The following is a 10,394-nucleotide window of genomic DNA, read 5'->3' on the forward strand; positions in this document are numbered from 1 at the left end:
CAAGAAACTCCAATAGGGCACCTTCATCTGCCAAACTAAGTACATTCAAGACATACTCAAGAAGTTTCGAATGAAGAATGCCAAACCCATCAAGACACCCATGGGAACAAATGGGCATCTCGACCTCGACACGGGAGGTAAATCCGTAGATCAAAAGTTATACTGGTCGATGATAGGTTCTTTACTCTATTTATGTGCTTCTCAACCAGATATTATGCTTTCTGTATGCATGTGTGCAAGGTTCTAGGCAAATCCTAAGTAAGTTCACCTTAGGGCCGTGAAAAGAATCATGAGATATTTAGTTTACACTCCTAAGTTTGGGCTTTGGTACCCCAAGGGATCTACCTTTGATCTAATTGGGTATTCCGATGCCGATTATGCCGGATGTAAAATTGATAGGAAGAGCACATCAGGGACTTGTCAGTTTCTAAGAAGATCCCTGGTGTCTTGGGCTTCAAAGAAACAAAACTCAATAGCTCTATCCACCGCCGAAGCCGAGTATATTGTTGCAGGACATTGTTGTGCACAATTACTCTGGATGAGGCAAACCCTTAGAGATTATGGCTACAAGTTGAGCAAAGTCCCTCTTCTATGTGATAATGAGAGTGCAATCTGCATGGCGGACAATTGTGTTGAACACAGTCGCACTAAGCACATAGACATCCGGTATCACTTTTTGAGAGATCACCAACAAAAGGGGGATATCGAAATTGCTTATGTTAGTACCCACAACCAATTAGCCGATATCTTTACCAAGCCCCTAGATGAAAAGACTTTTAGCAAGCTTAGGACGAATGAGCTAAACATTTTAGATTCTTGGAACTTTGATTGAAACGTTGCACACATAGCTCACTTATATACCATTGATCATGTCTCTTTCATTTTGTACAAATTCATATTTCTTATTCTTTGTGTGCCAAGGCTAAGACTAATATGCTTCCGTGAGTATCTCTATGAGGAGTCTTAGATTGAAAGGGAAATGGAGTATTCGGTAAAGGCAAGGCTTCCACTCCAACTCTGTCAGTATCATTTATCCTTTGCCTTACTCATGTACTTTCACTCATATCCTTTTACCATAGGGGGAGAAAATAGGCCCAAAAAGGGGAGAATTAATAGGCCTCTCAAGTTTCTTCGTTTTTGGCGATTAATGCCAAAGGGGGAGAATTAATAGGCCCAAAGAAAAAGGACCACACCACCACCCATTTTCAAACTTTCAAAAACTATTTCACAAAGGAGAAGAAACTATTTCAATTACAAAAACCCTCTTGATAGCTAAGGGGAGAACTTCTTCAGGAGGAGCCTTTCTTTAGAAAAAAGAAAAGCATTTGAAAGAGGGGGAGAATTTTCAAAATCTTGAAAATGCTTTTTTAAATCATATTCTTATACCATTGACTATCTGCAAAAGAACTTGAAAAGGCTTTTACAAAAGATTTGCAAAAACAAACTAAGTTGTGCAAATGTGGTCCAAAATGTTAAAATAGAGGAAAGCAATCGTATACTTTTAGAAATATTTTTAGTTGGCTTAAATTCGAAGCAACTTATGCACATCTGTCAAAATTGCAAACTAGTTACATTACTACCCTTTACATTTGCTTTGGTTTGTGTTGGCATCAATCACCAAAAAGGGGGAGATTGAAAGAGAAATGGGATTAATTATTTCCTATAACTGATTTTGGTGTTTGACGTCCATCACAAACCACGTGGACTAACTAGTTTGCCTAGTTGTCATTTATCTCAGGTGCATAAAGTTCAACATAAACCAACAAAGAAAATAAGTTGGGGAACTCATCAAAGTTTGGAGCAAAGACAAGCATTGGTGCTGCCAGTGGTGCACCGGACACTGTCCGGTGCCTAGGCCAAGGCACCCACGAATTGGCCGCTCTCGAGTTTTTCCAAGAGTCACTCCGCTATAATTCACCAGACTGCTTGGTGAGCCAACGGAGCAACGGTCAACTGCACCCAACGGTTGAATGCTGTGAACAGTGCACAGTGCAGAACTCAGAAGTCAGAACTGCGAAGTCAGAACGCACCGGACTGTCTGGTGTGCCACCGGACAGTCCGGTGCCGCAAGAGGACAAAAGACTTCAACGGTCAACCGCTCCAAACCCCAACGATCTGCTGACGTGGCATACACCCACTACAGGAATCCACTTAATTCCCGTCGGCTAAGAACCGACGGGAATAAGCTCTAAACCGACGGGAATTAGTAATTCTCGTCGGTATATGGTAAATTCCCGTCGGCTCTAAGCCGACAGGCATAAGATGTCGGGGATAAGCTTATTCCCGTCGGGTGCTAACAGGAATAAGTAATCTTCGTCGGCCACGGTGGACCAACGGGAATTAACAAATATTGCCCGTTAGCCTAGTAACTCCCGTCGGCCACGGCGGGCCGACGTGGATTACCAATTAATTCCCGCCGGCCCTACCTGGCCGACGGGAGTTACTGGGCCGACGAGCATTAATTGTTAATCCCCGTCGGTTTGACCATAGCCGACGGGGATTAACCTATACTGCTGCAAAACCAGCACCAAATTAGGTCATTAATTCTCCACAATTGCACACATAACATATATATCATCACACAGAACAGACACATTACAAACACATACATTGATAATCAATTCACACATCACAAACTTAACATCACCAATATAGTTTACACAAATATTTCAAATAGGAACAACGAGATAAGTTAAAGTGTTTAGTTCATGAAAAACATAGCGTGCACGAGTTAAGAAACAAATACGACATAACACAATATTTAGAGATAACCACCACTTGGGTGGTTAGAGCTTTGACCGCTGCCGCCACCAGGAGGAGGGAATGTGAAGAGGGAGTCAACAAATCCAGTCCGTGTTGTGGGATCAGACCCACTACCACCCGCTTCAGGCGTAACCTATGCAAGTTAGCAAATATTAACATTTCTAATGCAAATATCAAACGTTAAATGCAAATATCAACAAGTATACAAGTGTATAAAGTCATCGAGAGTTATCAAACGTACCCTATCTCCAGGTGCAGGTATATGTGTCGGAGGGGTGTTGAACTGTTGAGTCCCCAATCCCTATTTAATGAATATTCAACAAGTTAAGTATACGGTTCATGTTTTGCTAACTAGATGAATTAACGTACCGGAGCTAGTGTGGATGCAAACTGGCTCCATTGTGATGGCGGTGGAATATTTGGTGTCATGTCCTGTTGCTGCATTAACTGTTAAACATATGTGTTACTATTGAAGATGTTGTATTGAAATATAATAATTTAGAGTTCGGATTATGTATACTCACTTGATACGCTTGGTTATATGCATTGCAAGCCTCCATAAATTCTCGTTGTTGTCTCATCTCCTCACGCATCCTCATAATCTCCAACTCCTGCTCGTTCGGTCGACGAGAGTACGAGCTACGGGAAGACGAAGCCGTCCTCTGAGATCTCACCGACGACGAGTCAATGAATCCGTCGAAGAGTGCTTATCTATAAGTGATTCAAAAATGGTGATTACTGCATAATCAACTTAGTGTCAACCATGTAAATTCATAAGTTAGAGCTTACCATCCATGCGCTTTTCCACCACCACTTGCGTACACCACCGAGAGATCCACCGGTTCATGTCGCCAGTCGAAGTCAGGGCCATGGTGACGAACCATCTCCTCCCTATATGCCGCCTATACATCATTCGCAACCTTACAAATGCAGGAATTTTTATACTTTGAACGTTTGTACTTTTGGGTCAAAACTCACCAACCGATCCGTGGCTGTCTGGCTGCAGAGCTGGTCAGGGTTGGTAGGGTCTGGTCCTTTGTGGCCCTCCTGGTAGACCTCAATGTCACTAGGCTTTTGGCCACACGTAGCTTCCTGTATAAACAAAAACATCCATAAGCAATCGTACTATTTGGTGATCGACATAGCTAGATCAAACTTACCATTCTTTTAGCTTTTCGGAGCATGTCGTCACCGCCAAACTTGTGGTTAGGATTGGTTCCTCGACATTGCCTGTGATGCGCTGACACTTTCTTGAAGCCCTTCGGAAGCCCAATATCGATACCAAGCATAGTACGCATCAGGCACGGGCGCCATCCATGGAACCATCACCTGCACACACAATGTTACATATTATATCAATCACAACAATCAATAAAAAGGGTAAAACAAATTGAATACTAACCTCACGATATTGATCATCAGTCAAATATATCTTTGAGGACCCTTCCTTTTTATTCAAGGGGCCTGCTTCTGTCGGATGATTTTGAAAATACAGGTTTGTAGCCTGAATTCTCGCATAGTATATGGCATCCTTCACTAGCTTCTTTACATTGTTTTGGAACACACGTTCAGCATGCCCCATGTAATCCTCTTCGTCAGGCAACTGATATCGAAGCTACAACATAAAGAATAAAAATGCAATGGTATAAGTCATAGAATTACAATATTAAGAAACAGAACAAAACAATAAAGAATTCATACCCAAAAGTCATGACGCACAAGTCCCTGTTTGTCGGTGTGGTTTCGTTCCTTTTTTAACTTATACTCGTCCCAGGTACTGACGAGCACCTCATCAACGCTATCTCTGTCTGACACCTTCACTATACCAGGGTAGTGAAAGCGGCAAAGAGAGCCCAACGTAAGGTTAACCTGAGTGTGGTGTCCCTTGCCATCAAAGGACAGATCCTTCCAATTCCTGCATTACACAAAACATTAACAATACACATAATAGTTATATGAGACAAGTTAATATATTACACTCACCGATCTCCATGAGGCATGATTAAGATCCTATCAGCCTCTCGCTCTATCGCGTGACGAGGCTTTACTGAGTGGCTTTTTCTTGAGCGACGTGTGCGTGCCATTGAAGAGCCTCCTGAGCCATCATCCATCGGGTTGTCAGCCGGTTGGGCCGGTTGGTCCCACTGGTCCCACACCTATTGCTGCTCTCTGGTGGTCCCACTGGTCCCATGGCTGGTGTTGCTGCGCGGCCTAGTCCCATGTCGCGTGCTGCACCTCCTCATTGTGCTGCACCTCTTCATTTTGCTGCTCATCCTCATTGTGCTCCTCCTCCTCATTGTGCTGCTCCCCAGTGTGCTTCTCATCTTGGTACATACAACTCAAGATTTAGATACAAGTAAATATGTAAAAAATTTATTTGTACAATATATGTTACCTCATCTCCATGTACAGCGCTCAACAGCTCTCGACGTCTGCTGCTGCTCGAAGAACTGCCCTGAAATAGGCCCATGCCCTTGAACAGCCCCTTCACTAACTTCTTTGACTTTGGCGGCATCCTGCATCAAAAATAAGAAATTATTCATTAGTGCATCAAAAATGACATAATCCTTAAAAATTAGAAACAAATGAAAGAACAAAATTACAGGCCTCATATGGAAGATGTATAAAGAGATGTTGCATAGGATTAGAGGTGGTAATGGATCACGATCCAAATGCTTCTTCACAAAAAGTTAAGGCCCTCAAATAATATTAGTTCAAAAATGAATAAGAATAAGGCCCGATCCTAATCCGATTCGACCCTTAAAATTTGCAGTGTAAAGTTTATAGCCCATTACCACCCCTACATAGGATTGAAGAAACTCAGTGGAAATATTTTTTCCAATTTGCACAAAAGCATCGGTGCCTCTTTCTCCAGCTGTTCCATCACATCTCTTTTGATTTCTTTAGCACACAACTGTCTGTAGAAATAGCTAACTTTAGTTAACGTTTTCCACACAGCATCGGAAATGTACCCACGAAACATTACAGACATGAGCCTTTTTATAATTATGTGGAAGTCATGGCTCTTCAGTCCATTCATCTTCATTGTCTTCAAGTTCTCAGATCTTCTAAAATTAGCAGCATAACCATCGGGGAATTTAATATCCTTCATCCACTTCATCACTTCTTTCCGTTGCTTAGGTTTCAGACAATAGTCAGCTTTTGGTTTGCCTCCGTTTTCTCTAAGCACTTGGGTTGGACGATCACATATCACGGCTAAGTCCATGCGTGCCTTGTCATTGTCTTTTGTTTTATCAGGGAAATCCATGCATGTATTTATGAGGGCTTAGCAAAAGTTACTCTCTTGATGCATGACGTCGATGTTGTGCGTCAAAATCAATGACTTAGCATAAGGAAGCTCCCACAAGCCACATATGTGAGTCCAGTTATGCTCCTCACCAAAACCTTGATACCTTTTCCCACTCTCGTCTAGGACAAGTTTCCTATGCTCTTTTGTAATTCCTATCCCACTACGTCGTTTGGGCGGTCCCTTCGTGATGATGGTGCCCTTCCTAAACTCCTTTCTCTGCCTTCTGAAGGGGTGATTGAAGGGTAGAAAACGTCTATGGCAATCAAAGTAACATATCTTGCCACCAGCACTAAGACGAAAACAATCTGTATCTTTAGCACAATAAGGACACGTCAATCTACCATGCACGCTACATCTAGAGAAAATACCATACGCCATAAAATCATGAACCGAGAATAGATACGTGTAACACCCCTGGTGTTACTGTAACTAAAACTTGAGCATGGCATCATAAGCATTGGCATTGCATATGTTTGATACACCTAGAGTGCATTCACTAGGCAAAAATTTCAAACAAGTTGTATTGTTTTAAGTGTTTTTGTAAATAGAACCCTGGATAGGAAACTTAACCCTAAATAGGGATTAAAGGGGTAAAACTTAACCCAAGTTGAGAAAACCTAAAGATTTTAGGGAAATAGTTATAAAATATCCCCAAAAATAAAGTTGAATCACATTTATACCCCTGGGATACTAAAAACCCTAATTGGAACCCTGGAAAACCCTAAAACCAAACCCTAGGGACCTATGTGCAAAATTAGTCCACTTTTGGACTAAAGTGCAAAAACCAAGTCAAATAAGTTTCTTAAGTCCTTTGGTTCACAAATGTGTGGACTTGAAAGCCAAACATTGAGTTTTGGACTTAAATGCAAAATGGACCTCAATTAGGTTCTATTCTAAGTCTGAAATTTCAGAGTTTTGGACCAACTTTGAAGTCTTGTAACTTTCAAACTATAGGGTTTTTCCCTAGGTCACCACATTAAGATTGTAGCCCAATTATAGGAGAACAAGTTTGCTTGAGAGTGCAAGTCATGTTCTTGTGAAATATTGGAAGATAATCATGCCCAAAGTTGGACTGTCAGGCTGGTATAGACTGAACTTCAAATGGACAGTGACTTTGACCCAAGTTTGAGAGCCAGTTTGACCTTGATCCAGTGCTCAAATAAGTGTAATCCCTATAATCGATTTGTAGCTGGTAAGTAGCACTACAACTTTGATGCAGAGACTTGGGTGAGTTGTCAAGTAAAATTTGGAGAAAATCGACCCTCAACTCTGGCTGTCAGGTGCTCTGATGGGGTGTTCACCATGGTACAGTGTACAGCTGAAACAGATAAGATCGCCAGCAAACCCACCACCGACGACCAATTCCGCCGTGATTCGTGCCGTTGCCGGCCCGACTTGTGCTCGGGATGGGCAGATAAGGACACATGGTAAAAGATCCTCGCCGACGGTGAGCTGGAGATCACTCCGGTGACTCCCCGTGGCTCTCTCTCCCTCTTTGCGGCTGAGCGGATTAACTCGTCGGTGACCACCGCCTCCCGGCCATGCGCCGCGTGGCTTAGCCTTTCCACCGCACCGCTGTGACACCTTAAGACTGTCCCATCGTCGCCGGGGAGATTGCCACGCCGTTAGCCACGGATTTACTTGCGCCAGTGTTCTTCTTTCCCTCCGGTCGTCGCGCGTCTTGCTCAAAATTCGCGGCCACCGCCCGCTGGCACTATAAATTGACCTCGCCCGTAGCTGCGCCATGTCGTCGTGAAGCTGTAGCACCCGCTCCCACCCTCGATCATCCACCAGCACGCGCGAATTTCTAATTCCCCCCAAATCCATTCTCCGCCACCGTGAAACGAGCTTCACCGTCGCCAGCCGTACTCCGGTCAGTCCCCGTCCTCTGCTCCCTTGTTTAAGCATTCTGATGCGGCTGTGATACTCGCCAACCCATCCAATTGAATTAGGAGCCCACTAGTCGCCAGGAACACGACTAACTTGCCGCGATGGTCACGGCCACCGTGGCCAGAGAGTTTTAGTGCGCGATTGGTGAAATTAAGTTAGGGGAAACATCGATTAAGGTATGAATTAGGTGTTAGTCGACGGAGAGCGCCAGTCATAGCCCCAATCGGCCAGCGTAAGTGCTCGCCGGAGCTCCTCCGTGCGCTGCCGTCGTCGAGGACGTGTCGGGTAAAGAAATAGAAAACCGAGGACTATACTGCAAACTGTCAGTGACACGGTGAAACAGTAATAGGACTTATCTCCAGTTAGCCAAGAACGCGGGGGTCTCTGTGCAACGTCGCCAGGGCGCGGGCGCGCGCGGGCGCCTTTCTCCCTCTGAGCTGGGCCACTGGGCTGAAATCAGCCCAGTACTATTCATAAGTTTTTCTTTTTCTTTTTACTCCAGAGCTAAAACAATTGTAGAAAATTACAGAAAAATCCTAAAATTGTGAAACCAATTTTCCTAGGCTTGTTATTTTCCCTAGAATTTAATAAAAATAGTTTTGTGATTTTTAGTGGGAATAAGAAATTTTAGGGCATTTAAAGTAGTTAAAAGTATTAGTTATGGATTTTTAGAAAATAATTGATAAGTCCAAAAATGCCCAAACTTTTTATGGGAACTTAAAGCAATATTTAGAAGCCTTGGGTAGGGTTTGAGTTGATTTGGACCATGTTTGATAACTAGAACCTAAAACCACCCCCTGCCCTTTGAACTCCTTTACCGACTCCGGAAACCCTAAGTTCTCGGAGTTCCGTGAAGGAAAGTTGTATTCAAGACTTAGATAATAAAACTTTATTATCTTCGCACTCTCATGCGCATTACATGGCATTCATTCTTATATATGTATATATATGGTTATGTTAGAACGTGAAGAAGAAGTAGAAGTCATCGAAGAAAGGACACCACCGCCCTCGGATTCTCAGGCAGGCAACTGCTTCTACTTCGATATTTGTGGATCCGAGCCAGACTCACCTGTGAACGAAGGCAAGCCCCGGTGCATTTGCCACCTCCCTTGATGTTTTTTTAAATCTTTCTCACTTGCTTGCTGCATTAGGTGATAGGAGTTGATTGATTAAACAATTCCTGCATTACCTTCCTTGATCTTGATTACCCTCCTTGAAACCCTGTTTTTACAAAAAGGTTTTACTATGCTTAGTATTGCTTTAGAAAAACAAAAGGATTTGTTTTACAAAAGATGTTTGGCAAAGTGGGAGGGATGTTTTCGAAAATAAAACTTGATGGTGGATCCATCATGGCCATGATGGATTCAACATCGGAAAAGATGTACCTCTGCCAGGTACCAAGTTTTTGGGTTGAAATGATTAAGCTGAGACCGGGCGGGTGACTTGCACGAGAAAGGAGTCTCGATGTAGTGTCTTCGTCTGAGTCGATTAAGGACCTTGTCGATGTAGGTCTGCTGACCGAGGACCCTTTAACTGGTCACATGCCTCGTCATGGGTAAGCCTTGCCTCGGGCAGACTAAGGCCAGAATAAGATAACACGAAATGGGCGTGGAGCGGTGGCGAGAGTAGCGTGTACCCTCCGTGGCAAGAGGCCGGACGGTGGTGTATCTGTGCTCTCGGTTTGCGTGAACCTGATCTGGTCTTAAGAACCCCGGTGGCGGGTTGACATATGCAAGGGTTAAGTGCTACATATGTTGTGTGATTGGAGATCCTCAGCTGAGTATAATCGATTCGGATCGCCGTACCTCCGCGGTTATGGAGACTTGGCCACTGACTTACACGTAGCATTCCACTAAAGATGATGGGTTTTTGTTAAGAAATTGGCTAGTGCAGGACCAGTGATTGAACTAGGGTAGAAAGAACTCTAGTTGCAGGTAATTGTACTTAACTTGACAAATAAAATTGGATTTTTAAGGATCCACTTTAGTAAGCATTTCTGCAAAACAGAGTCTTTGATTATTGAAAAGCCTTACCTTGACTCCCATATAACCAGCATATCCTTGAGAGTCTTTTCTTTAGTCGGGTAAGACTTGCTGAGTAATTCCATACTCAGGGTTTATCCCTTCGTTGTTTTTAGGTGAGGAAGTAGCAGATTTCTGTTGCTTCTGTGCCAAGGTGGTTCCTAAGGAGGAAAAACAAGACAGAAGTGCGGGAGGACTTGGTCCTCCACATAGAAAACTTTTGCTTAAAACTATCGGGAGGAGTTTGTGCCTCCCTTGGTTTGTATAATATTACTACTCAGCACTCGCTTTTTAGTTCTGGTCTGTAATAAAACAACTTGAGCTTGCTTTTTAAATAAATGTAAGTTATGTAATCGCTTCCGCATTTCTTTATCTCCGATGTTCTGTAATGTCTGCAAGACGGGTAAATC

Source organism: Zea mays, chromosome 3 (assembly GCF_902167145.1).
Source record: "Zea mays cultivar B73 chromosome 3, Zm-B73-REFERENCE-NAM-5.0, whole genome shotgun sequence".
NCBI classification, from domain to species: domain Eukaryota; kingdom Viridiplantae; phylum Streptophyta; class Magnoliopsida; order Poales; family Poaceae; genus Zea; species Zea mays.